The 27,136-nt window shown below is 43.3% G+C and overlaps 16 non-coding genes and 5 pseudogenes across 16 annotated transcripts; all 21 read right to left on the bottom strand.

The window, feature by feature from the left end:
• Nucleotides 1-217: 217 nt before the first annotated feature.
• LOC149931528 (U2 spliceosomal RNA) lies at nt 218-395 on the bottom strand (annotated as a pseudogene).
• Nucleotides 396-1,881: 1,486 nt separating this feature from the next.
• Nucleotides 1,882-2,025, bottom strand: LOC149931529 (U2 spliceosomal RNA; annotated as a pseudogene).
• A 1,059-nt stretch (nt 2,026-3,084) lies between these two features.
• On the bottom strand, nt 3,085-3,276 carry LOC149931530 (U2 spliceosomal RNA). Its single transcript, XR_016476376.1, has one exon. It is a non-coding gene; the product is annotated as a U2 spliceosomal RNA (small nuclear RNA).
• Nucleotides 3,277-4,333: 1,057 nt separating this feature from the next.
• Nucleotides 4,334-4,525, bottom strand: LOC149931531 (U2 spliceosomal RNA). Its single transcript, XR_016476377.1, has one exon. It is a non-coding gene; the product is annotated as a U2 spliceosomal RNA (small nuclear RNA).
• Nucleotides 4,526-5,582: 1,057 nt separating this feature from the next.
• LOC149931532 (U2 spliceosomal RNA) lies at nt 5,583-5,774 on the bottom strand. The gene has a single exon (XR_016476378.1). It is a non-coding gene; the product is annotated as a U2 spliceosomal RNA (small nuclear RNA).
• Nucleotides 5,775-6,843: 1,069 nt separating this feature from the next.
• Nucleotides 6,844-7,035, bottom strand: LOC149931533 (U2 spliceosomal RNA). The gene has a single exon (XR_016476379.1). It is a non-coding gene; the product is annotated as a U2 spliceosomal RNA (small nuclear RNA).
• Nucleotides 7,036-8,094: 1,059 nt separating this feature from the next.
• LOC149931534 (U2 spliceosomal RNA) lies at nt 8,095-8,274 on the bottom strand (annotated as a pseudogene).
• A 1,633-nt stretch (nt 8,275-9,907) lies between these two features.
• LOC149931535 (U2 spliceosomal RNA) lies at nt 9,908-10,075 on the bottom strand (annotated as a pseudogene).
• Nucleotides 10,076-11,132: 1,057 nt separating this feature from the next.
• Nucleotides 11,133-11,324, bottom strand: LOC149931536 (U2 spliceosomal RNA). The gene has a single exon (XR_016476380.1). It is a non-coding gene; the product is annotated as a U2 spliceosomal RNA (small nuclear RNA).
• A 1,057-nt stretch (nt 11,325-12,381) lies between these two features.
• Nucleotides 12,382-12,571, bottom strand: LOC149931537 (U2 spliceosomal RNA). Its single transcript, XR_016476540.1, has one exon. It is a non-coding gene; the product is annotated as a U2 spliceosomal RNA (small nuclear RNA).
• A 1,790-nt stretch (nt 12,572-14,361) lies between these two features.
• LOC149931538 (U2 spliceosomal RNA) lies at nt 14,362-14,510 on the bottom strand (annotated as a pseudogene).
• A 1,057-nt stretch (nt 14,511-15,567) lies between these two features.
• Nucleotides 15,568-15,759, bottom strand: LOC149931539 (U2 spliceosomal RNA). Its single transcript, XR_016476382.1, has one exon. It is a non-coding gene; the product is annotated as a U2 spliceosomal RNA (small nuclear RNA).
• A 1,057-nt stretch (nt 15,760-16,816) lies between these two features.
• LOC149931540 (U2 spliceosomal RNA) lies at nt 16,817-17,008 on the bottom strand. Its single transcript, XR_016476383.1, has one exon. It is a non-coding gene; the product is annotated as a U2 spliceosomal RNA (small nuclear RNA).
• A 1,057-nt stretch (nt 17,009-18,065) lies between these two features.
• LOC149931541 (U2 spliceosomal RNA) lies at nt 18,066-18,257 on the bottom strand. Its single transcript, XR_016476384.1, has one exon. It is a non-coding gene; the product is annotated as a U2 spliceosomal RNA (small nuclear RNA).
• Nucleotides 18,258-19,314: 1,057 nt separating this feature from the next.
• On the bottom strand, nt 19,315-19,506 carry LOC149931542 (U2 spliceosomal RNA). Its single transcript, XR_016476385.1, has one exon. It is a non-coding gene; the product is annotated as a U2 spliceosomal RNA (small nuclear RNA).
• A 1,057-nt stretch (nt 19,507-20,563) lies between these two features.
• Nucleotides 20,564-20,755, bottom strand: LOC149931543 (U2 spliceosomal RNA). Its single transcript, XR_016476386.1, has one exon. It is a non-coding gene; the product is annotated as a U2 spliceosomal RNA (small nuclear RNA).
• Nucleotides 20,756-21,814: 1,059 nt separating this feature from the next.
• LOC149931544 (U2 spliceosomal RNA) lies at nt 21,815-22,006 on the bottom strand. Its single transcript, XR_016476387.1, has one exon. It is a non-coding gene; the product is annotated as a U2 spliceosomal RNA (small nuclear RNA).
• Nucleotides 22,007-23,065: 1,059 nt separating this feature from the next.
• On the bottom strand, nt 23,066-23,257 carry LOC149931545 (U2 spliceosomal RNA). Its single transcript, XR_016476388.1, has one exon. It is a non-coding gene; the product is annotated as a U2 spliceosomal RNA (small nuclear RNA).
• A 1,057-nt stretch (nt 23,258-24,314) lies between these two features.
• LOC149931546 (U2 spliceosomal RNA) lies at nt 24,315-24,506 on the bottom strand. The gene has a single exon (XR_016476389.1). It is a non-coding gene; the product is annotated as a U2 spliceosomal RNA (small nuclear RNA).
• A 1,059-nt stretch (nt 24,507-25,565) lies between these two features.
• LOC149931547 (U2 spliceosomal RNA) lies at nt 25,566-25,757 on the bottom strand. The gene has a single exon (XR_016476390.1). It is a non-coding gene; the product is annotated as a U2 spliceosomal RNA (small nuclear RNA).
• A 1,059-nt stretch (nt 25,758-26,816) lies between these two features.
• LOC149931548 (U2 spliceosomal RNA) lies at nt 26,817-27,008 on the bottom strand. The gene has a single exon (XR_016476391.1). It is a non-coding gene; the product is annotated as a U2 spliceosomal RNA (small nuclear RNA).
• Nucleotides 27,009-27,136: the final 128 nt, after the last annotated feature.

Below are 27,136 nucleotides of genomic sequence, written 5' to 3' on the forward strand. Positions count from 1 at the left end.
CCGGCTGTGAACTCCTAATCATGTCTCCTGTTAGTAACGAAAGTGACTTAAAAAAAACATACCGTTGGTAACGTACGACAGTTAAGGTAAAAAATTACAAAACAAATCCGTCCGAATCTTCAAAATGATCTACTAGCCAATGACGACTTTCCCTCTTATGACGTCAGGAATATATATATATATATATATATATGGTGTTTGATTTTAGATTCATTGAGCGAGGTGGGCCGATCCTGGAAGAACTGCAATACCAGGCCAACCCGTGGCGGAGGTGGAGCAAGCTCCGACCTCTCCGCCGCCGTCCAAAAATAAGTTTAATATCTTGGGCCCCGATGGGACCCGTATCAGATATTAAGCTGATAAGAACAGATACTTTTAATAGTTTATTAAAAGATTCGTTTCGTTACAAAAATTACATTCAAGTCATTTGTTCGCGTTTTAAGTTAATTTAAATTAGCGCGAACACTCGTTAAAAGATAAAAAGAAACAGTGTAAAAAAAAAACGAGTAAAGAACTATGTGAAAATTTAAAAATTAAATTTAAAACATATTTTTGCCTTTTTTCACTTCTTTTTCTGGAGTTTTACTACGTCGTCTCTTTGGATAGTTTTTTTAAAAGTTCGATGATTTGTGCCGCTTGGTCTTCTGCTCGTTTGGTTAGGATGGGTGAACGTGTGGGTGCTCTGGAGTTGATTTTAGCAAGAAGGGCTTGAAGTTCGGTTTTCCTCAATAGATGTAAATGTAGTTGTGACGGATCGGTATAATTCCACTCTGATGGATCAAATCGGGGTCTGGAGTTGTTGTCGGAGTCAATGGATTCGGGTTCGCTTTCGGGTTCTAGGTCATCGTGATGTGGTGGAGATTTCAAGGCGTCGGCGTATTGGCTTGTTTGGACTGGAGGTTCTGCGTTTCTCTTGTATGGTTCTGGTGATGTTAAAGTCCAGCTCTCTTCAGAGCTTTTGGAGTCGTCGGATGCGGTAAGTATGGGTGATTTGCTGGTTTGGGGTTCTTGATTTTCTTCCAGGTTGTTTTCTAGTGTGGTGGCGTTGGCAAGAGCAGATGTGGAACTTCGGTGTGGTTCAGGATCTTTGGGTAAGTCTTTTTTGGCTACCGGCTTGTCTGCCGTCTTTTCCTTCTTTGCGACACAGGCAGAGGCAAAGTGCCCCTCCTGGTCACAGAAGAAGCATTTCTTTGAAACGCCGGGATAGTAGACCAGAGCCCGACTGCGGCCGAAGTAAAGGACATTAGGTATAGTTTGAGTAATTCGTATTTTTACCGCTCTGTCTCCATTTTTAACTCCTTTTAGTTCTTTATATTCATCTAAACGATGAGCCTTTATTTCGCCGTACTGACGTAGGGTTGTCAATATGGCGTCCCATTGGATCCATGGTGGTAAATTCTTGATCGTCAGCCAGACGCCATCATCCTCGACGCTGGTGACTCTGCAGGTCTTGTTGCCGATTGTTAATTCTCCGTAAGAGACCGCTTGCTGTAGAAAGGCAAGGGTTGCGAAGGTAAGTAAGAATGCCTCCTTACCAACAGGTTGCAACGTCTCGATGGATTCAAGACCGAGCTTCTCGTGGAAAGCCTGAGCGACTTCCAGGAAGCCGGCGTCGACGTCCAGTCGAGCAGTTCGTTTTCTCACCTCCATAGCCATCCTGGCTATGGAGAGATCGTCAGGTGAAGTTAGGTCCCAGGAAGGAACAGCGTCAAGTAGCAATGGCAAAAGCCAGCCAGGTCAGGATACAGCGTAGACGTCCGGAACAGCAGCGACAGGTAAGTAGCAGCGGAACCAGGACCAGGAACAGCAGCGGAACCAGGATCAGCAACGGAACCAGGATCAGCAGCGGCAGCTTCGGAAGCAGGAACAGGAACAGGCACGTCAGGAAACCGGCAGGTAAGTCAACATCACAGGAACAGGCTGAGAAGCGTATACGTCGCTTAACGGCCTTTCGGCCAAGATTTCAGCGAAATAGCTGGGAACAGATACTACACTTTGATCTTAGCCAAAAGGCCGAGAAGCGATAACCGGCAAAGGGGGCTTTGGTGGTTGAAAAAGAAAAAGAGTGAGATTGAGCATTCACAAATTTCATAATTATGTTTAAGCAGATTGCTCGTGGTTGGAGATGACAGCGTGTATAACCATCACGTCTGACCAAAGAAGGTAACTTCTTGATTTCAAACAAAAAGATCGACGGCCATCGAGCGTTTTCAGCCGTCAACGGTAATATCACGCAGAATACATTGGTTCTCGACCCATCAACGACGGTAAGCCGCGTCGAGTGGGGTCATTTCTTGGGAGGGAGGGAGACCACCAGGGAACACGGCGTGCCGGTGGCTGATCTCTTCCTCTCACCCTCTTTTTTTTCATTAACGGGGTATTTGAGTCTTTCTAATAAAATTTGTTTATTTTTAAATATTTTCTTTTACGCTGTTTCTAACTAGTTCGCCAAGGCGATAATTTATCTTCGGTTTTCTCTGGGTCTTTTTTTAAATAAGTGGCAACATGGAACCGTGCTTAATCGATAATTAGAAAAAGTAAGATCTTGATCATACGGAGTTTCCTCCTGCACGCTTACCAGAACAGCTGTAGAGAAGTGTCATGAGATATGGCACTACGAATTGACCGTGGTTGCCGCGTAGTACGCGCCCCGGCATCAGCAACACAAAAACTCGTTTTTTCCAAACCATCCCGCTTTTAACAGTCCCCTATTTCTACAGCGATAGTACCGCAATCCTCGCTAGGTAACTCGATGTAAATAACTTATATGGTGTCCGTTTCGAGAACGGAGTTACCATGGTTTGGGAGGGGTTAATTTTTTTAAAGGGGAAGACGTGTTGCCAATGCGAATGTCGAAAAGCGGCCGGCTGTGAACTCCTAATCATGTCTCCTGTTAGTAACGAAAGTGACTTAAAAAAAACATACCGTTGGTAACGTACGACAGTTAAGGTAAAAAATTACAAAACAAATCCGTCCGAATCTTCAAAATGATCTACTAGCCAATGACGACTTTCCCTCTTATGACGTCAGGAATATATATATATATATATATATATATATGGTGTTTGATTTTAGATTCATTGAGCGAGGTGGGCCGATCCTGGAAGAACTGCAATACCAGGCCAACCCGTGGCGGAGGTGGAGCAAGCTCCGACCTCTCCGCCGCCGTCCAAAAATAAGTTTAATATCTTGGGCCCCGATGGGACCCGTATCAGATATTAAGCTGATAAGAACAGATACTACACTTTGATCTTAGCCAAAAGGCCGAGAAGCGATAACCGGCAAAGGGGGCTTTGGTGGTTGAAAAAGAAAAAGAGTGAGATTGAGCATTCACAAATTTCATAATTATGTTTAAGCAGATTGCTCGTGGTTGGAGATGACAGCGTGTATAACCATCACGTCTGACCAAAGAAGGTAACTTCTTGATTTCAAACAAAAAGATCGACGGCCATCGAGCGTTTTCAGCCGTCAACGGTAATATCACGCAGAATACATTGGTTCTCGACCCATCAACGACGGTAAGCCGCGTCGAGTGGGGTCATTTCTTGGGAGGGAGGGAGACCACCAGGGAACACGGCGTGCCGGTGGCTGATCTCTTCCTCTCACCCTCTTTTTTTTCATTAACGGGGTATTTGAGTCTTTCTAATAAAATTTGTTTATTTTTAAATATTTTCTTTTACGCTGTTTCTAACTAGTTCGCCAAGGCGATAATTTATCTTCGGTTTTCTCTGGGTCTTTTTTTAAATAAGTGGCAACATGGAACCGTGCTTAATCGATAATTAGAAAAAGTAAGATCTTGATCATACGGAGTTTCCTCCTGCACGCTTACCAGAACAGCTGTAGAGAAGTGTCATGAGATATGGCACTACGAATTGACCGTGGTTGCCGCGTAGTACGCGCCCCGGCATCAGCAACACAAAAACTCGTTTTTTCCAAACCATCCCGCTTTTAACAGTCCCCTATTTCTACAGCGATAGTACCGCAATCCTCGCTAGGTAACTCGATGTAAATAACTTATATGGTGTCCGTTTCGAGAACGGAGTTACCATGGTTTGGGAGGGGTTAATTTTTTTAAAGGGGAAGACGTGTTGCCAATGCGAATGTCGAAAAGCGGCCGGCTGTGAACTCCTAATCATGTCTCCTGTTAGTAACGAAAGTGACTTAAAAAAAACATACCGTTGGTAACGTACGACAGTTAAGGTAAAAAATTACAAAACAAATCCGTCCGAATCTTCAAAATGATCTACTAGCCAATGACGACTTTCCCTCTTATGACGTCAGGAATATATATATATATATATATATATATGGTGTTTGATTTTAGATTCATTGAGCGAGGTGGGCCGATCCTGGAAGAACTGCAATACCAGGCCAACCCGTGGCGGAGGTGGAGCAAGCTCCGACCTCTCCGCCGCCGTCCAAAAATAAGTTTAATATCTTGGGCCCCGATGGGACCCGTATCAGATATTAAGCTGATAAGAACAGATACTACACTTTGATCTTAGCCAAAAGGCCGAGAAGCGATAACCGGCAAAGGGGGCTTTGGTGGTTGAAAAAGAAAAAGAGTGAGATTGAGCATTCACAAATTTCATAATTATGTTTAAGCAGATTGCTCGTGGTTGGAGATGACAGCGTGTATAACCATCACGTCTGACCAAAGAAGGTAACTTCTTGATTTCAAACAAAAAGATCGACGGCCATCGAGCGTTTTCAGCCGTCAACGGTAATATCACGCAGAATACATTGGTTCTCGACCCATCAACGACGGTAAGCCGCGTCGAGTGGGGTCATTTCTTGGGAGGGAGGGAGACCACCAGGGAACACGGCGTGCCGGTGGCTGATCTCTTCCTCTCACCCTCTTTTTTTTCATTAACGGGGTATTTGAGTCTTTCTAATAAAATTTGTTTATTTTTAAATATTTTCTTTTACGCTGTTTCTAACTAGTTCGCCAAGGCGATAATTTATCTTCGGTTTTCTCTGGGTCTTTTTTTAAATAAGTGGCAACATGGAACCGTGCTTAATCGATAATTAGAAAAAGTAAGATCTTGATCATACGGAGTTTCCTCCTGCACGCTTACCAGAACAGCTGTAGAGAAGTGTCATGAGATATGGCACTACGAATTGACCGTGGTTGCCGCGTAGTACGCGCCCCGGCATCAGCAACACAAAAACTCGTTTTTTCCAAACCATCCCGCTTTTAACAGTCCCCTATTTCTACAGCGATAGTACCGCAATCCTCGCTAGGTAACTCGATGTAAATAACTTATATGGTGTCCGTTTCGAGAACGGAGTTACCATGGTTTGGGAGGGGTTAATTTTTTTAAAGGGGAAGACGTGTTGCCAATGCGAATGTCGAAAAGCGGCCGGCTGTGAACTCCTAATCATGTCTCCTGTTAGTAACGAAAGTGACTTAAAAAAAACATACCGTTGGTAACGTACGACAGTTAAGGTAAAAAATTACAAAACAAATCCGTCCGAATCTTCAAAATGATCTACTAGCCAATGACGACTTTCCCTCTTATGACGTCAGGAATATATATATATATATATATATATATGGTGTTTGATTTTAGATTCATTGAGCGAGGTGGGCCGATCCTGGAAGAACTGCAATACCAGGCCAACCCGTGGCGGAGGTGGAGCAAGCTCCGACCTCTCCGCCGCCGTCCAAAAATAAGTTTAATATCTTGGGCCCCGATGGGACCCGTATCAGATATTAAGCTGATAAGAACAGATACTACACTTTGATCTTAGCCAAAAGGCCGAGAAGCGATAACCGGCAAAGGGGGCTTTGGTGGTTGAAAAAGAAAAAGAGTGAGATTGAGCATTCACAAATTTCATAATTATGTTTAAGCAGATTGCTCGTGGTTGGAGATGACAGCGTGTATAACCATCACGTCTGACCAAAGAAGGTAACTTCTTGATTTCAAACAAAAAGATCGACGGCCATCGAGCGTTTTCAGCCGTCAACGGTAATATCACGCAGAATACATTGGTTCTCGACCCATCAACGACGGTAAGCCGCGTCGAGTGGGGTCATTTCTTGGGAGGGAGGGAGACCACCAGGGAACACGGCGTGCCGGTGGCTGATCTCTTCCTCTCACCCTCTTTTTTTTCATTAACGGGGTATTTGAGTCTTTCTAATAAAATTTGTTTATTTTTAAATATTTTCTTTTACGCTGTTTCTAACTAGTTCGCCAAGGCGATAATTTATCTTCGGTTTTCTCTGGGTCTTTTTTTAAATAAGTGGCAACATGGAACCGTGCTTAATCGATAATTAGAAAAAGTAAGATCTTGATCATACGGAGTTTCCTCCTGCACGCTTACCAGAACAGCTGTAGAGAAGTGTCATGAGATATGGCACTACGAATTGACCGTGGTTGCCGCGTAGTACGCGCCCCGGCATCAGCAACACAAAAACTCGTTTTTTCCAAACCATCCCGCTTTTAACAGTCCCCTATTTCTACAGCGATAGTACCGCAATCCTCGCTAGGTAACTCGATGTAAATAACTTATATGGTGTCCGTTTCGAGAACGGAGTTACCATGGTTTGGGAGGGGTTAATTTTTTTAAAGGGGAAGACGTGTTGCCAATGCGAATGTCGAAAAGCGGCCGGCTGTGAACTCCTAATCATGTCTCCTGTTAGTAACGAAAGTGACTTAAAAAAAACATACCGTTGGTAACGTACGACAGTTAAGGTAAAAAATTACAAAACAAATCCGTCCGAATCTTCAAAATGATCTACTAGCCAATGACGACTTTCCCTCTTATGACGTCAGGAATATATATATATATATATATATATATATATATATATATGGTGTTTGATTTTAGATTCATTGAGCGAGGTGGGCCGATCCTGGAAGAACTGCAATACCAGGCCAACCCGTGGCGGAGGTGGAGCAAGCTCCGACCTCTCCGCCGCCGTCCAAAAATAAGTTTAATATCTTGGGCCCCGATGGGACCCGTATCAGATATTAAGCTGATAAGAACAGATACTACACTTTGATCTTAGCCAAAAGGCCGAGAAGCGATAACCGGCAAAGGGGGCTTTGGTGGTTGAAAAAGAAAAAGAGTGAGATTGAGCATTCACAAATTTCATAATTATGTTTAAGCAGATTGCTCGTGGTTGGAGATGACAGCGTGTATAACCATCACGTCTGACCAAAGAAGGTAACTTCTTGATTTCAAACAAAAAGATCGACGGCCATCGAGCGTTTTCAGCCGTCAACGGTAATATCACGCAGAATACATTGGTTCTCGACCCATCAACGACGGTAAGCCGCGTCGAGTGGGGTCATTTCTTGGGAGGGAGGGAGACCACCAGGGAACACGGCGTGCCGGTGGCTGATCTCTTCCTCTCACCCTCTTTTTTTTCATTAACGGGGTATTTGAGTCTTTCTAATAAAATTTGTTTATTTTTAAATATTTTCTTTTACGCTGTTTCTAACTAGTTCGCCAAGGCGATAATTTATCTTCGGTTTTCTCTGGGTCTTTTTTTAAATAAGTGGCAACATGGAACCGTGCTTAATCGATAATTAGAAAAAGTAAGATCTTGATCATACGGAGTTTCCTCCTGCACGCTTACCAGAACAGCTGTAGAGAAGTGTCATGAGATATGGCACTACGAATTGACCGTGGTTGCCGCGTAGTACGCGCCCCGGCATCAGCAACACAAAAACTCGTTTTTTCCAAACCATCCCGCTTTTAACAGTCCCCTATTTCTACAGCGATAGTACCGCAATCCTCGCTAGGTAACTCGATGTAAATAACTTATATGGTGTCCGTTTCGAGAACGGAGTTACCATGGTTTGGGAGGGGTTAATTTTTTTAAAGGGGAAGACGTGTTGCCAATGCGAATGTCGAAAAGCGGCCGGCTGTGAACTCCTAATCATGTCTCCTGTTAGTAACGAAAGTGACTTAAAAAAAACATACCGTTGGTAACGTACGACAGTTAAGGTAAAAAATTACAAAACAAATCCGTCCGAATCTTCAAAATGATCTACTAGCCAATGACGACTTTCCCTCTTATGACGTCAGGAATATATATATATATATATATATATATATGGTGTTTGATTTTAGATTCATTGAGCGAGGTGGGCCGATCCTGGAAGAACTGCAATACCAGGCCAACCCGTGGCGGAGGTGGAGCAAGCTCCGACCTCTCCGCCGCCGTCCAAAAATAAGTTTAATATCTTGGGCCCCGATGGGACCCGTATCAGATATTAAGCTGATAAGAACAGATACTTTTAATTGTTTATTAAAAGCTTCGTTTGATTTTACATATTTACATTTGTACATTTGTTATATTTGTTCGCGTTTTAATTAATTAAATTATCGCGAACAAGTCGGATAAACCTAAAAAAACAAGTATTTACATAAGTATTAATATTTAAACTTTCTAGGGGTGTCCACGTTCATAATCAAGCAAGGTAAGTATACTTTTTTTGTTATAGATCCTAGGTATATAATTAATTTATTTCCATTTTTTTTCAGGTTAAAAAAAACATTACGGGTTGAGTAAACAATGTTGCGCATAAAAATAAGTATAGTTAAAGTTTAAAATTTTAAAATTAAATTTTACCGAGAAGGTTTCCCTTTTTTTGATGTTTTTACGGGAGTGGTGCTTCTTCTACGTTTGGAGTAGCTGTTGAGGAGCTCTTCAATCTCCTCTTGGAAACTGTCGAGGCTTATATTCATCTGGTTGCAATGTGAGGAAGGTTCCATTGCAACACGCTTGTGGAGGATTTGAAGCTCCGTTCTGGTAAGTTTTGTAAGGTCGGGTCTCGTAACATTCGTCCAGGTAGTTGGATCCCACCTGGGCCCGGTAGTTGTAGTGGTCTCGTTGTCGCTAGTCTCGGAGTCGGTATGATTAGGTTCACTGTTTGGTGCTTCAGGTTTATTTTCAGGTTCGTTAGGTTGTGGCGGCGTTTTCAGGGCATCGGAGTATTGGCTGGTTTGGACTGGAGGTGCTGCGTTCTTGTTGGAAGGTTCCGGTGACATCAACGTCCAGCTCTCTTCAGAGCCTCTGGAGTCGTCAGCTGTGGTAAGTATTTGTGGTTTACTTGGTTGGTTTACTTGATTTTCTTCTAGGTTGGCGGCCTCGGCCTCTTGGTCAGGTTTACTGGAGTCGGCTACATTCTGCGGTTGTGATATTGCTGTCGGGTTGTCATCGGCTAATGGCGTCTGGACGTTCTCGGGCTCGAGGTTCGGAGACAGACCCTGGCCCTCAAGCTGAATTGGGTGTCTTTCTGCTTGTGGTGACTTCTTTTTTTCACAGGATGAAGCCATGTGACCTTCTTCTTCACAAAAGAAACATTTTTTTACTACGCCTCGATAGTAAACTAATGCGCGGCTACGCCCGAAAAACAAAACGTTGGGAATCGATTTTTCCATTATGATTTTGACCGAACGGTCTCCGTTTTTTACACCTTTCAGCTGGGGATATTCATCGAAGCGGTAGGTTTTAACGTTACCATACTGTCGGAGGGTACTGATAACTGCATCCCATTGGATCCACTTTGGTAGGTTCTTGACTGTAATCCAAATCCCTTCATCATCCATTGAGGTAAGTTTCCATTTTTTTCCATTCGTTTTTAGGTCATCACAGGAGAGTGCTTGCTGGAGAAAGGCCAGGGTCGTAAACGTTATCAAGTAAATTTCTTTACCCATAGGTTGTAGAGTATCTATACTCTTAGGTCCAAGGTGGTCGTAGATGGTCTGAGCCACGTCTAGGAAGCCGGCATCGACTTCCAGCCGAGCCGTTCTTTTCTTCTCCTCCGTAGCCATTTCAGGCTAGGAGAGTGTCGTCTGGTGAGAGAAGCCCCAAGCAGGAGCAGCGTCGATGGAGCACGTCAGCAGGAACGGCAGGTAAGTACCAGGTAAGTACTTTCAGGAACAGCGTCAGGATAGCAGCAGAATGGATCGGCACTGGAACAACTCATGCGGCAAGGCAGGAACACTCGCCTTTAAAGGCGTAGAAACACTTCTCGCCCCCCGACTAAGATCTCGGTATAGCACTATTGAAAACAGATACTACACTTTGATCTTAGCCAAAAGGCCGAGAAGCGATAACCGGCAAAGGGGGCTTTGGTGGTTGAAAAAGAAAAAGAGTGAGATTGAGCATTCACAAATTTCATAATTATGTTTAAGCAGATTGCTCGTGGTTGGAGATGACAGCGTGTATAACCATCACGTCTGACCAAAGAAGGTAACTTCTTGATTTCAAACAAAAAGATCGACGGCCATCGAGCGTTTTCAGCCGTCAACGGTAATATCACGCAGAATACATTGGTTCTCGACCCATCAACGACGGTAAGCCGCGTCGAGTGGGGTCATTTCTTGGGAGGGAGGGAGACCACCAGGGAACACGGCGTGCCGGTGGCTGATCTCTTCCTCTCACCCTCTTTTTTTTCATTAACGGGGTATTTGAGTCTTTCTAATAAAATTTGTTTATTTTTAAATATTTTCTTTTACGCTGTTTCTAACTAGTTCGCCAAGGCGATAATTTATCTTCGGTTTTCTCTGGGTCTTTTTTTAAATAAGTGGCAACATGGAACCGTGCTTAATCGATAATTAGAAAAAGTAAGATCTTGATCATACGGAGTTTCCTCCTGCACGCTTACCAGAACAGCTGTAGAGAAGTGTCATGAGATATGGCACTACGAATTGACCGTGGTTGCCGCGTAGTACGCGCCCCGGCATCAGCAACACAAAAACTCGTTTTTTCCAAACCATCCCGCTTTTAACAGTCCCCTATTTCTACAGCGATAGTACCGCAATCCTCGCTAGGTAACTCGATGTAAATAACTTATATGGTGTCCGTTTCGAGAACGGAGTTACCATGGTTTGGGAGGGGTTAATTTTTTTAAAGGGGAAGACGTGTTGCCAATGCGAATGTCGAAAAGCGGCCGGCTGTGAACTCCTAATCATGTCTCCTGTTAGTAACGAAAGTGACTTAAAAAAAACATACCGTTGGTAACGTACGACAGTTAAGGTAAAAAATTACAAAACAAATCCGTCCGAATCTTCAAAATGATCTACTAGCCAATGACGACTTTCCCTCTTATGACGTCAGGAATATATATATATATATATATATATATGGTGTTTGATTTTAGATTCATTGAGCGAGGTGGGCCGATCCTGGAAGAACTGCAATACCAGGCCAACCCGTGGCGGAGGTGGAGCAAGCTCCGACCTCTCCGCCGCCGTCCAAAAATAAGTTTAATATCTTGGGCCCCGATGGGACCCGTATCAGATATTAAGCTGATAAGAACAGATACTACACTTTGATCTTAGCCAAAAGGCCGAGAAGCGATAACCGGCAAAGGGGGCTTTGGTGGTTGAAAAAGAAAAAGAGTGAGATTGAGCATTCACAAATTTCATAATTATGTTTAAGCAGATTGCTCGTGGTTGGAGATGACAGCGTGTATAACCATCACGTCTGACCAAAGAAGGTAACTTCTTGATTTCAAACAAAAAGATCGACGGCCATCGAGCGTTTTCAGCCGTCAACGGTAATATCACGCAGAATACATTGGTTCTCGACCCATCAACGACGGTAAGCCGCGTCGAGTGGGGTCATTTCTTGGGAGGGAGGGAGACCACCAGGGAACACGGCGTGCCGGTGGCTGATCTCTTCCTCTCACCCTCTTTTTTTTCATTAACGGGGTATTTGAGTCTTTCTAATAAAATTTGTTTATTTTTAAATATTTTCTTTTACGCTGTTTCTAACTAGTTCGCCAAGGCGATAATTTATCTTCGGTTTTCTCTGGGTCTTTTTTTAAATAAGTGGCAACATGGAACCGTGCTTAATCGATAATTAGAAAAAGTAAGATCTTGATCATACGGAGTTTCCTCCTGCACGCTTACCAGAACAGCTGTAGAGAAGTGTCATGAGATATGGCACTACGAATTGACCGTGGTTGCCGCGTAGTACGCGCCCCGGCATCAGCAACACAAAAACTCGTTTTTTCCAAACCATCCCGCTTTTAACAGTCCCCTATTTCTACAGCGATAGTACCGCAATCCTCGCTAGGTAACTCGATGTAAATAACTTATATGGTGTCCGTTTCGAGAACGGAGTTACCATGGTTTGGGAGGGGTTAATTTTTTTAAAGGGGAAGACGTGTTGCCAATGCGAATGTCGAAAAGCGGCCGGCTGTGAACTCCTAATCATGTCTCCTGTTAGTAACGAAAGTGACTTAAAAAAAACATACCGTTGGTAACGTACGACAGTTAAGGTAAAAAATTACAAAACAAATCCGTCCGAATCTTCAAAATGATCTACTAGCCAATGACGACTTTCCCTCTTATGACGTCAGGAATATATATATATATATATATATATATGGTGTTTGATTTTAGATTCATTGAGCGAGGTGGGCCGATCCTGGAAGAACTGCAATACCAGGCCAACCCGTGGCGGAGGTGGAGCAAGCTCCGACCTCTCCGCCGCCGTCCAAAAATAAGTTTAATATCTTGGGCCCCGATGGGACCCGTATCAGATATTAAGCTGATAAGAACAGATACTGAATTTGTTTATTTGAAATTCTGGTCAAGGTTACAAATGTCCGCGTTAATATTAATTAATTTATCGCGAACACTGTATTTAAACAAGATGAAAGAATTGTTACATACATCAGTCAAAGCATTAGCGAGCGTTACAATACTTGTTCCAAGAATAAAAAATTAGACGTGATTATATATAAAAAAAACTATTTACAGATAAAAAAACTATTTACAGATTATCTACATGTCGAGCGAAGGTAAGTAAATATTATTTACTTCTGATATTTGTATTACTTTACATTTAAGCATACAATTCTTTTTTTTTTTCCTTTTTTTTCAGGTTCTACAGTTTGAAGGTAAGTATATCAGGTAAGTTTTTTCTCTTTACAATAGGGTCTAAATAGTTTTTTCTAATAAATTTTCTTTTACAGGGTAAACAGGTTTCGCGGTACGTATCAGGTGAGTTTTTCATTTAAGCATACAATAAACTAGTAAAAGTTATATAACCAGAACGTTTTAAAATTGTAAAGTTAAAATTTACAATAAAAACATTTAAAACTAAGAAAGTAATTTAAAAGCATATTTACATATCCCAATAATGGCCTATTTTTTCCCTTTTTTGGTATATGATCCGGACGGGGATGTCTGTACTCGCTTCCTTCGAGTTTGCAAGGTGAGGCGTGCTTCAGCCAGGAATTCTTCCCGCCAGTTAAGTAGTTCTGGTGATTCTGTCACAAAGTTCCGTGCACGATGACAAAAGTTCTCTATTTCATTTTCGGTCATTTCTGAAAACTGCCAATCTCGTTCGTAGATCGGCTCTTCGTATACTGGATGTTGTGATTGCGGTGAAGACTTCGAATCAGGTTCGTGATGTGATGGAGTTTTTACAACTGTGGCGTAACTCCCGGAATTTTTTGGTGAGTCAAAAGACTTGTTGGAAGGTCCTGATAGAGAAAGGCCCCAGCCATCTTCTCCCTCAACGAAGTTTCCTGCTTCCTGTTCCTCGTCGTCCATTTTTCCAAGAGTATCACCTGCGTCAGTGACAGCTTCCTTGTCCGCTACTTGTGGCGTTGCAGAACTTCCGGGTTTGTCCGAGCCTTCGGGTGCCGGGATCTGGTCTTGAGTATCCGTGTTGTGCGGAGAGGGACGGACTCTTTTCCTTTTCTTGGGGCAATCCCGAACCTGATGACTGTCCTTTCGACAATAAAAGCACATTCGCTGGACCCCTTGGTAGACCAGCTGGATACGATGTCCACTGATGGTCATCAGGTTCGGGATTGGGCTCTTGACCTTCACCTCCAGCCGCCGATTTCCGTTACGAACGTCCTTCAACGGTCCCTTCTGGAAAGTTTCCCATGTTTCGGCTAATACCTCTCCGTAATTTTTCAGAGAAGCCTTTAAAAAGCTTAATTCCCACCAACTAGGTGCGCCTTTCACGGTGATTTGGGTTACAGGATCAGCAACTCCAACGATGGATAAATGCTTCTCCCCAACGATTATACCAGCGTCAACAGCCTTTTGGTATGATACGATGTCCTTGAAGGATATCTGCGCCTCAGACTTCCCGATCATTTGGAAGACTGTGATGCTCTTGGGGCCAATGCAGTCGAAAAGAGCAATAGCCAAATCTTCTACATTGACCCCGTCGAATTTGATTCGTGCAGTGGCCTGCTTCGAAGACGAGGACTCCGTTGGAGTCGACTTCGACGTTACAGGAGGCATGGCGAGAGTTTGTGGAAACCGCCGAAGCGGAGACCGGAACTCAGGAACCGCTGGCTTGTAGCAGGCGGCAACAGGAAAACAGGAACAGCAGCCGGGACTGGAACTGGACTGGAGACAGGAACGGCAGCGACTGACGATTCAACGTGGCAGAGCAGGCAAACTCGCCTAAAGGCGTAAAAACACTTCTCGCCCCCCGACTAAGATCTCCGTATAGAACTGATATTGGAAACAGATACTACACTTTGATCTTAGCCAAAAGGCCGAGAAGCGATAACCGGCAAAGGGGGCTTTGGTGGTTGAAAAAGAAAAAGAGTGAGATTGAGCATTCACAAATTTCATAATTATGTTTAAGCAGATTGCTCGTGGTTGGAGATGACAGCGTGTATAACCATCACGTCTGACCAAAGAAGGTAACTTCTTGATTTCAAACAAAAAGATCGACGGCCATCGAGCGTTTTCAGCCGTCAACGGTAATATCACGCAGAATACATTGGTTCTCGACCCATCAACGACGGTAAGCCGCGTCGAGTGGGGTCATTTCTTGGGAGGGAGGGAGACCACCAGGGAACACGGCGTGCCGGTGGCTGATCTCTTCCTCTCACCCTCTTTTTTTTCATTAACGGGGTATTTGAGTCTTTCTAATAAAATTTGTTTATTTTTAAATATTTTCTTTTACGCTGTTTCTAACTAGTTCGCCAAGGCGATAATTTATCTTCGGTTTTCTCTGGGTCTTTTTTTAAATAAGTGGCAACATGGAACCGTGCTTAATCGATAATTAGAAAAAGTAAGATCTTGATCATACGGAGTTTCCTCCTGCACGCTTACCAGAACAGCTGTAGAGAAGTGTCATGAGATATGGCACTACGAATTGACCGTGGTTGCCGCGTAGTACGCGCCCCGGCATCAGCAACACAAAAACTCGTTTTTTCCAAACCATCCCGCTTTTAACAGTCCCCTATTTCTACAGCGATAGTACCGCAATCCTCGCTAGGTAACTCGATGTAAATAACTTATATGGTGTCCGTTTCGAGAACGGAGTTACCATGGTTTGGGAGGGGTTAATTTTTTTAAAGGGGAAGACGTGTTGCCAATGCGAATGTCGAAAAGCGGCCGGCTGTGAACTCCTAATCATGTCTCCTGTTAGTAACGAAAGTGACTTAAAAAAAACATACCGTTGGTAACGTACGACAGTTAAGGTAAAAAATTACAAAACAAATCCGTCCGAATCTTCAAAATGATCTACTAGCCAATGACGACTTTCCCTCTTATGACGTCAGGAATATATATATATATATATATATATATGGTGTTTGATTTTAGATTCATTGAGCGAGGTGGGCCGATCCTGGAAGAACTGCAATACCAGGCCAACCCGTGGCGGAGGTGGAGCAAGCTCCGACCTCTCCGCCGCCGTCCAAAAATAAGTTTAATATCTTGGGCCCCGATGGGACCCGTATCAGATATTAAGCTGATAAGAACAGATACTACACTTTGATCTTAGCCAAAAGGCCGAGAAGCGATAACCGGCAAAGGGGGCTTTGGTGGTTGAAAAAGAAAAAGAGTGAGATTGAGCATTCACAAATTTCATAATTATGTTTAAGCAGATTGCTCGTGGTTGGAGATGACAGCGTGTATAACCATCACGTCTGACCAAAGAAGGTAACTTCTTGATTTCAAACAAAAAGATCGACGGCCATCGAGCGTTTTCAGCCGTCAACGGTAATATCACGCAGAATACATTGGTTCTCGACCCATCAACGACGGTAAGCCGCGTCGAGTGGGGTCATTTCTTGGGAGGGAGGGAGACCACCAGGGAACACGGCGTGCCGGTGGCTGATCTCTTCCTCTCACCCTCTTTTTTTTCATTAACGGGGTATTTGAGTCTTTCTAATAAAATTTGTTTATTTTTAAATATTTTCTTTTACGCTGTTTCTAACTAGTTCGCCAAGGCGATAATTTATCTTCGGTTTTCTCTGGGTCTTTTTTTAAATAAGTGGCAACATGGAACCGTGCTTAATCGATAATTAGAAAAAGTAAGATCTTGATCATACGGAGTTTCCTCCTGCACGCTTACCAGAACAGCTGTAGAGAAGTGTCATGAGATATGGCACTACGAATTGACCGTGGTTGCCGCGTAGTACGCGCCCCGGCATCAGCAACACAAAAACTCGTTTTTTCCAAACCATCCCGCTTTTAACAGTCCCCTATTTCTACAGCGATAGTACCGCAATCCTCGCTAGGTAACTCGATGTAAATAACTTATATGGTGTCCGTTTCGAGAACGGAGTTACCATGGTTTGGGAGGGGTTAATTTTTTTAAAGGGGAAGACGTGTTGCCAATGCGAATGTCGAAAAGCGGCCGGCTGTGAACTCCTAATCATGTCTCCTGTTAGTAACGAAAGTGACTTAAAAAAAACATACCGTTGGTAACGTACGACAGTTAAGGTAAAAAATTACAAAACAAATCCGTCCGAATCTTCAAAATGATCTACTAGCCAATGACGACTTTCCCTCTTATGACGTCAGGAATATATATATATATATATATATATATGGTGTTTGATTTTAGATTCATTGAGCGAGGTGGGCCGATCCTGGAAGAACTGCAATACCAGGCCAACCCGTGGCGGAGGTGGAGCAAGCTCCGACCTCTCCGCCGCCGTCCAAAAATAAGTTTAATATCTTGGGCCCCGATGGGACCCGTATCAGATATTAAGCTGATAAGAACAGATACTACACTTTGATCTTAGCCAAAAGGCCGAGAAGCGATAACCGGCAAAGGGGGCTTTGGTGGTTGAAAAAGAAAAAGAGTGAGATTGAGCATTCACAAATTTCATAATTATGTTTAAGCAGATTGCTCGTGGTTGGAGATGACAGCGTGTATAACCATCACGTCTGACCAAAGAAGGTAACTTCTTGATTTCAAACAAAAAGATCGACGGCCATCGAGCGTTTTCAGCCGTCAACGGTAATATCACGCAGAATACATTGGTTCTCGACCCATCAACGACGGTAAGCCGCGTCGAGTGGGGTCATTTCTTGGGAGGGAGGGAGACCACCAGGGAACACGGCGTGCCGGTGGCTGATCTCTTCCTCTCACCCTCTTTTTTTTCATTAACGGGGTATTTGAGTCTTTCTAATAAAATTTGTTTATTTTTAAATATTTTCTTTTACGCTGTTTCTAACTAGTTCGCCAAGGCGATAATTTATCTTCGGTTTTCTCTGGGTCTTTTTTTAAATAAGTGGCAACATGGAACCGTGCTTAATCGATAATTAGAAAAAGTAAGATCTTGATCATACGGAGTTTCCTCCTGCACGCTTACCAGAACAGCTGTAGAGAAGTGTCATGAGATATGGCACTACGAATTGACCGTGGTTGCCGCGTAGTACGCGCCCCGGCATCAGCAACACAAAAACTCGTTTTTTCCAAACCATCCCGCTTTTAACAGTCCCCTATTTCTACAGCGATAGTACCGCAATCCTCGCTAGGTAACTCGATGTAAATAACTTATATGGTGTCCGTTTCGAGAACGGAGTTACCATGGTTTGGGAGGGGTTAATTTTTTTAAAGGGGAAGACGTGTTGCCAATGCGAATGTCGAAAAGCGGCCGGCTGTGAACTCCTAATCATGTCTCCTGTTAGTAACGAAAGTGACTTAAAAAAAACATACCGTTGGTAACGTACGACAGTTAAGGTAAAAAATTACAAAACAAATCCGTCCGAATCTTCAAAATGATCTACTAGCCAATGACGACTTTCCCTCTTATGACGTCAGGAATATATATATATATATATATATATATGGTGTTTGATTTTAGATTCATTGAGCGAGGTGGGCCGATCCTGGAAGAACTGCAATACCAGGCCAACCCGTGGCGGAGGTGGAGCAAGCTCCGACCTCTCCGCCGCCGTCCAAAAATAAGTTTAATATCTTGGGCCCCGATGGGACCCGTATCAGATATTAAGCTGATAAGAACAGATACTACACTTTGATCTTAGCCAAAAGGCCGAGAAGCGATAACCGGCAAAGGGGGCTTTGGTGGTTGAAAAAGAAAAAGAGTGAGATTGAGCATTCACAAATTTCATAATTATGTTTAAGCAGATTGCTCGTGGTTGGAGATGACAGCGTGTATAACCATCACGTCTGACCAAAGAAGGTAACTTCTTGATTTCAAACAAAAAGATCGACGGCCATCGAGCGTTTTCAGCCGTCAACGGTAATATCACGCAGAATACATTGGTTCTCGACCCATCAACGACGGTAAGCCGCGTCGAGTGGGGTCATTTCTTGGGAGGGAGGGAGACCACCAGGGAACACGGCGTGCCGGTGGCTGATCTCTTCCTCTCACCCTCTTTTTTTTCATTAACGGGGTATTTGAGTCTTTCTAATAAAATTTGTTTATTTTTAAATATTTTCTTTTACGCTGTTTCTAACTAGTTCGCCAAGGCGATAATTTATCTTCGGTTTTCTCTGGGTCTTTTTTTAAATAAGTGGCAACATGGAACCGTGCTTAATCGATAATTAGAAAAAGTAAGATCTTGATCATACGGAGTTTCCTCCTGCACGCTTACCAGAACAGCTGTAGAGAAGTGTCATGAGATATGGCACTACGAATTGACCGTGGTTGCCGCGTAGTACGCGCCCCGGCATCAGCAACACAAAAACTCGTTTTTTCCAAACCATCCCGCTTTTAACAGTCCCCTATTTCTACAGCGATAGTACCGCAATCCTCGCTAGGTAACTCGATGTAAATAACTTATATGGTGTCCGTTTCGAGAACGGAGTTACCATGGTTTGGGAGGGGTTAATTTTTTTAAAGGGGAAGACGTGTTGCCAATGCGAATGTCGAAAAGCGGCCGGCTGTGAACTCCTAATCATGTCTCCTGTTAGTAACGAAAGTGACTTAAAAAAAACATACCGTTGGTAACGTACGACAGTTAAGGTAAAAAATTACAAAACAAATCCGTCCGAATCTTCAAAATGATCTACTAGCCAATGACGACTTTCCCTCTTATGACGTCAGGAATATATATATATATATATATATATATGGTGTTTGATTTTAGATTCATTGAGCGAGGTGGGCCGATCCTGGAAGAACTGCAATACCAGGCCAACCCGTGGCGGAGGTGGAGCAAGCTCCGACCTCTCCGCCGCCGTCCAAAAATAAGTTTAATATCTTGGGCCCCGATGGGACCCGTATCAGATATTAAGCTGATAAGAACAGATACTACACTTTGATCTTAGCCAAAAGGCCGAGAAGCGATAACCGGCAAAGGGGGCTTTGGTGGTTGAAAAAGAAAAAGAGTGAGATTGAGCATTCACAAATTTCATAATTATGTTTAAGCAGATTGCTCGTGGTTGGAGATGACAGCGTGTATAACCATCACGTCTGACCAAAGAAGGTAACTTCTTGATTTCAAACAAAAAGATCGACGGCCATCGAGCGTTTTCAGCCGTCAACGGTAATATCACGCAGAATACATTGGTTCTCGACCCATCAACGACGGTAAGCCGCGTCGAGTGGGGTCATTTCTTGGGAGGGAGGGAGACCACCAGGGAACACGGCGTGCCGGTGGCTGATCTCTTCCTCTCACCCTCTTTTTTTTCATTAACGGGGTATTTGAGTCTTTCTAATAAAATTTGTTTATTTTTAAATATTTTCTTTTACGCTGTTTCTAACTAGTTCGCCAAGGCGATAATTTATCTTCGGTTTTCTCTGGGTCTTTTTTTAAATAAGTGGCAACATGGAACCGTGCTTAATCGATAATTAGAAAAAGTAAGATCTTGATCATACGGAGTTTCCTCCTGCACGCTTACCAGAACAGCTGTAGAGAAGTGTCATGAGATATGGCACTACGAATTGACCGTGGTTGCCGCGTAGTACGCGCCCCGGCATCAGCAACACAAAAACTCGTTTTTTCCAAACCATCCCGCTTTTAACAGTCCCCTATTTCTACAGCGATAGTACCGCAATCCTCGCTAGGTAACTCGATGTAAATAACTTATATGGTGTCCGTTTCGAGAACGGAGTTACCATGGTTTGGGAGGGGTTAATTTTTTTAAAGGGGAAGACGTGTTGCCAATGCGAATGTCGAAAAGCGGCCGGCTGTGAACTCCTAATCATGTCTCCTGTTAGTAACGAAAGTGACTTAAAAAAAACATACCGTTGGTAACGTACGACAGTTAAGGTAAAAAATTACAAAACAAATCCGTCCGAATCTTCAAAATGATCTACTAGCCAATGACGACTTTCCCTCTTATGACGTCAGGAATATATATATATATATATATATATATGGTGTTTGATTTTAGATTCATTGAGCGAGGTGGGCCGATCCTGGAAGAACTGCAATACCAGGCCAACCCGTGGCGGAGGTGGAGCAAGCTCCGACCTCTCCGCCGCCGTCCAAAAATAAGTTTAATATCTTGGGCCCCGATGGGACCCGTATCAGATATTAAGCTGATAAGAACAGATACTACACTTTGATCTTAGCCAAAAGGCCGAGAAGCGATAACCGGCAAAGGGGGCTTTGGTGGTTGAAAAAGAAAAAGAGTGAGATTGAGCATTCACAAATTTCATAATTATGTTTAAGCAGATTGCTCGTGGTTGGAGATGACAGCGTGTATAACCATCACGTCTGACCAAAGAAGGTAACTTCTTGATTTCAAACAAAAAGATCGACGGCCATCGAGCGTTTTCAGCCGTCAACGGTAATATCACGCAGAATACATTGGTTCTCGACCCATCAACGACGGTAAGCCGCGTCGAGTGGGGTCATTTCTTGGGAGGGAGGGAGACCACCAGGGAACACGGCGTGCCGGTGGCTGATCTCTTCCTCTCACCCTCTTTTTTTTCATTAACGGGGTATTTGAGTCTTTCTAATAAAATTTGTTTATTTTTAAATATTTTCTTTTACGCTGTTTCTAACTAGTTCGCCAAGGCGATAATTTATCTTCGGTTTTCTCTGGGTCTTTTTTTAAATAAGTGGCAACATGGAACCGTGCTTAATCGATAATTAGAAAAAGTAAGATCTTGATCATACGGAGTTTCCTCCTGCACGCTTACCAGAACAGCTGTAGAGAAGTGTCATGAGATATGGCACTACGAATTGACCGTGGTTGCCGCGTAGTACGCGCCCCGGCATCAGCAACACAAAAACTCGTTTTTTCCAAACCATCCCGCTTTTAACAGTCCCCTATTTCTACAGCGATAGTACCGCAATCCTCGCTAGGTAACTCGATGTAAATAACTTATATGGTGTCCGTTTCGAGAACGGAGTTACCATGGTTTGGGAGGGGTTAATTTTTTTAAAGGGGAAGACGTGTTGCCAATGCGAATGTCGAAAAGCGGCCGGCTGTGAACTCCTAATCATGTCTCCTGTTAGTAACGAAAGTGACTTAAAAAAAACATACCGTTGGTAACGTACGACAGTTAAGGTAAAAAATTACAAAACAAATCCGTCCGAATCTTCAAAATGATCTACTAGCCAATGACGACTTTCCCTCTTATGACGTCAGGAATATATATATATATATATATATATATATGGTGTTTGATTTTAGATTCATTGAGCGAGGTGGGCCGATCCTGGAAGAACTGCAATACCAGGCCAACCCGTGGCGGAGGTGGAGCAAGCTCCGACCTCTCCGCCGCCGTCCAAAAATAAGTTTAATATCTTGGGCCCCGATGGGACCCGTATCAGATATTAAGCTGATAAGAACAGATACTACACTTTGATCTTAGCCAAAAGGCCGAGAAGCGATAACCGGCAAAGGGGGCTTTGGTGGTTGAAAAAGAAAAAGAGTGAGATTGAGCATTCACAAATTTCATAATTATGTTTAAGCAGATTGCTCGTGGTTGGAGATGACAGCGTGTATAACCATCACGTCTGACCAAAGAAGGTAACTTCTTGATTTCAAACAAAAAGATCGACGGCCATCGAGCGTTTTCAGCCGTCAACGGTAATATCACGCAGAATACATTGGTTCTCGACCCATCAACGACGGTAAGCCGCGTCGAGTGGGGTCATTTCTTGGGAGGGAGGGAGACCACCAGGGAACACGGCGTGCCGGTGGCTGATCTCTTCCTCTCACCCTCTTTTTTTTCATTAACGGGGTATTTGAGTCTTTCTAATAAAATTTGTTTATTTTTAAATATTTTCTTTTACGCTGTTTCTAACTAGTTCGCCAAGGCGATAATTTATCTTCGGTTTTCTCTGGGTCTTTTTTTAAATAAGTGGCAACATGGAACCGTGCTTAATCGATAATTAGAAAAAGTAAGATCTTGATCATACGGAGTTTCCTCCTGCACGCTTACCAGAACAGCTGTAGAGAAGTGTCATGAGATATGGCACTACGAATTGACCGTGGTTGCCGCGTAGTACGCGCCCCGGCATCAGCAACACAAAAACTCGTTTTTTCCAAACCATCCCGCTTTTAACAGTCCCCTATTTCTACAGCGATAGTACCGCAATCCTCGCTAGGTAACTCGATGTAAATAACTTATATGGTGTCCGTTTCGAGAACGGAGTTACCATGGTTTGGGAGGGGTTAATTTTTTTAAAGGGGAAGACGTGTTGCCAATGCGAATGTCGAAAAGCGGCCGGCTGTGAACTCCTAATCATGTCTCCTGTTAGTAACGAAAGTGACTTAAAAAAAACATACCGTTGGTAACGTACGACAGTTAAGGTAAAAAATTACAAAACAAATCCGTCCGAATCTTCAAAATGATCTACTAGCCAATGACGACTTTCCCTCTTATGACGTCAGGAATATATATATATATATATATATATATATGGTGTTTGATTTTAGATTCATTGAGCGAGGTGGGCCGATCCTGGAAGAACTGCAATACCAGGCCAACCCGTGGCGGAGGTGGAGCAAGCTCCGACCTCTCCGCCGCCGTCCAAAAATAAGTTTAATATCTTGGGCCCCGATGGGACCCGTATCAGATATTAAGCTGATAAGAACAGATACTACACTTTGATCTTAGCCAAAAGGCCGAGAAGCGATAACCGGCAAAGGGGGCTTTGGTGGTTGAAAAAGAAAAAGAGTGAGATTGAGCATTCACAAATTTCATAATTATGTTTAAGCAGATTGCTCGTGGTTGGAGATGACAGCGTGTATAACCATCACGTCTGACCAAAGAAGGTAACTTCTTGATTTCAAACAAAAAGATCGACGGCCATCGAGCGTTTTCAGCCGTCAACGGTAATATCACGCAGAATACATTGGTTCTCGACCCATCAACGACGGTAAGCCGCGTCGAGTGGGGTCATTTCTTGGGAGGGAGGGAGACCACCAGGGAACACGGCGTGCCGGTGGCTGATCTCTTCCTCTCACCCTCTTTTTTTTCATTAACGGGGTATTTGAGTCTTTCTAATAAAATTTGTTTATTTTTAAATATTTTCTTTTACGCTGTTTCTAACTAGTTCGCCAAGGCGATAATTTATCTTCGGTTTTCTCTGGGTCTTTTTTTAAATAAGTGGCAACATGGAACCGTGCTTAATCGATAATTAGAAAAAGTAAGATCTTGATCATACGGAGTTTCCTCCTGCACGCTTACCAGAACAGCTGTAGAGAAGTGTCATGAGATATGGCACTACGAATTGACCGTGGTTGCCGCGTAGTACGCGCCCCGGCATCAGCAACACAAAAACTCGTTTTTTCCAAACCATCCCGCTTTTAACAGTCCCCTATTTCTACAGCGATAGTACCGCAATCCTCGCTAGGTAACTCGATGTAAATAACTTATATGGTGTCCGTTTCGAGAACGGAGTTACCATGGTTTGGGAGGGGTTAATTTTTTTAAAGGGGAAGACGTGTTGCCAATGCGAATGTCGAAAAGCGGCCGGCTGTGAACTCCTAATCATGTCTCCTGTTAGTAACGAAAGTGACTTAAAAAAAACATACCGTTGGTAACGTACGACAGTTAAGGTAAAAAATTACAAAACAAATCCGTCCGAATCTTCAAAATGATCTACTAGCCAATGACGACTTTCCCTCTTATGACGTCAGGAATATATATATATATATATATATATATGGTGTTTGATTTTAGATTCATTGAGCGAGGTGGGCCGATCCTGGAAGAACTGCAATACCAGGCCAACCCGTGGCGGAGGTGGAGCAAGCTCCGACCTCTCCGCCGCCGTCCAAAAATAAGTTTAATATCTTGGGCCCCGATGGGACCCGTATCAGATATTAAGCTGATAAGAACAGATACTACACTTTGATCTTAGCCAAAAGGCCGAGAAGCGATAACCGGCAAAGGGGGCTTTGGTGGTTGAAAAAGAAAAAGAGTGAGATTGAGCATTCACAAATTTCATAATTATGTTTAAGCAGATTGCTCGTGGTTGGAGATGACAGCGTGTATAACCATCACGTCTGACCAAAGAAGGTAACTTCTTGATTTCAAACAAAAAGATCGACGGCCATCGAGCGTTTTCAGCCGTCAACGGTAATATCACGCAGAATACATTGGTTCTCGACCCATCAACGACGGTAAGCCGCGTCGAGTGGGGTCATTTCTTGGGAGGGAGGGAGACCACCAGGGAACACGGCGTGCCGGTGGCTGATCTCTTCCTCTCACCCTCTTTTTTTTCATTAACGGGGTATTTGAGTCTTTCTAATAAAATTTGTTTATTTTTAAATATTTTCTTTTACGCTGTTTCTAACTAGTTCGCCAAGGCGATAATTTATCTTCGGTTTTCTCTGGGTCTTTTTTTAAATAAGTGGCAACATGGAACCGTGCTTAATCGATAATTAGAAAAAGTAAGATCTTGATCATACGGAGTTTCCTCCTGCACGCTTACCAGAACAGCTGTAGAGAAGTGTCATGAGATATGGCACTACGAATTGACCGTGGTTGCCGCGTAGTACGCGCCCCGGCATCAGCAACACAAAAACTCGTTTTTTCCAAACCATCCCGCTTTTAACAGTCCCCTATTTCTACAGCGATAGTACCGCAATCCTCGCTAGGTAACTCGATGTAAATAACTTATATGGTGTCCGTTTCGAGAACGGAGTTACCATGGTTTGGGAGGGGTTAATTTTTTTAAAGGGGAAGACGTGTTGCCAATGCGAATGTCGAAAAGCGGCCGGCTGTGAACTCCTAATCATGTCTCCTGTTAGTAACGAAAGTGACTTAAAAAAAACATACCGTTGGTAACGTACGACAGTTAAGGTAAAAAATTACAAAACAAATCCGTCCGAATCTTCAAAATGATCTACTAGCCAATGACGACTTTCCCTCTTATGACGTCAGGAATATATATATATATATATATATATATATGGTGTTTGATTTTAGATTCATTGAGCGAGGTGGGCCGATCCTGGAAGAACTGCAATACCAGGCCAACCCGTGGCGGAGGTGGAGCAAGCTCCGACCTCTCCGCCGCCGTCCAAAAATAAGTTTAATATCTTGGGCCCCGATGGGACCCGTATCAGATATTAAGCTGATAAGAACAGATACTACACTTTGATCTTAGCCAAAAGGCCGAGAAGCGATAACCGGCAAAGGGGGCTTTGGTGGTTGAAAAAGAAAAAGAGTGAGATTGAGCATTCACAAATTTCATAATTATGTTTAAGCAGATTGCTCGTGGTTGGAGATGACAGCGTGTATAACCATCACGTCTGACCAAAGAAGGTAACTTCTTGATTTCAAACAAAAAGATCGACGGCCATCGAGCGTTTTCAGCCGTCAACGGTAATATCACGCAGAATACATTGGTTCTCGACCCATCAACGACGGTAAGCCGCGTCGAGTGGGGTCATTTCTTGGGAGGGAGGGAGACCACCAGGGAACACGGCGTGCCGGTGGCTGATCTCTTCCTCTCACCCTCTTTTTTTTCATTAACGGGGTATTTGAGTCTTTCTAATAAAATTTGTTTATTTTTAAATATTTTCTTTTACGCTGTTTCTAACTAGTTCGCCAAGGCGATAATTTATCTTCGGTTTTCTCTGGGTCTTTTTTTAAATAAGTGGCAACATGGAACCGTGCTTAATCGATAATTAGAAAAAGTAAGATCTTGATCATGCGGAGTTTCCTCCTGCACGCTTACCAGAACAGCTGTAGAGAAGTGTCATGAGATATGGCACTACGAATTGACCGTGGTTGCCGCGTAGTACGCGCCCCGGCATCAGCAACACAAAAACTCGTTTTTTCCAAACCATCCCGCTTTTAACAGTCCCCTATTTCTACAGCGATAGTACCGCAATCCTCGCTAGGTAACTCGATGTAAATAACTTATATGGTGTCCGTTTCGAGAACGGAGTTACCATGGTTTGGGAGGGGTTAATTTTTTTAAAGGGGAAGACGTGTTGCCAATGCGAATGTCGAAAAGCGGCCGGCTGTGAACTCCTAATCATGTCTCCTGTTAGTAACGAAAGTGACTTAAAAAAAACATACCGTTGGTAACGTACGACAGTTAAGGTAAAAAATTACAAAACAAATCCGTCCGAATCTTCAAAATGATCTACTAGCCAATGACGACTTTCCCTCTTATGACGTCAGGAATATATATATATATATATATATATATATGGTGTTTGATTTTAGATTCATTGAGCGAGGTGGGCCGATCCTGGAAGAACTGCAATACCAGGCCAACCCGTGGCGGAGGTGGAGCAAGCTCCGACCTCTCCGCCGCCGTCCAAAAATAAGTTTAATATCTTGGGCCCCGATGGGACCCGTATCAGATATTAAGCTGATAAGAACAGATACTACACTTTGATCTTAGCCAAAAGGCCGAGAAGCGATAACCGGCAAAGGGGGCTTTGGTGGTTGAAAAAGAAAAAGAGTGAGATTGAGCATTCACAAATTTCATAATTATGTTTAAGCAGATTGCTCGTGGTTGGAGATGACAGCGTGTATAACCATCACGTCTG

The sequence above is a fragment of the Leiobunum rupestre genome, chromosome 9 (assembly GCF_980474605.1).
Source record: "Leiobunum rupestre chromosome 9, qqLeiRupe1.1.hap1, whole genome shotgun sequence".
NCBI lineage: Eukaryota > Metazoa > Arthropoda > Arachnida > Opiliones > Sclerosomatidae > Leiobunum > Leiobunum rupestre.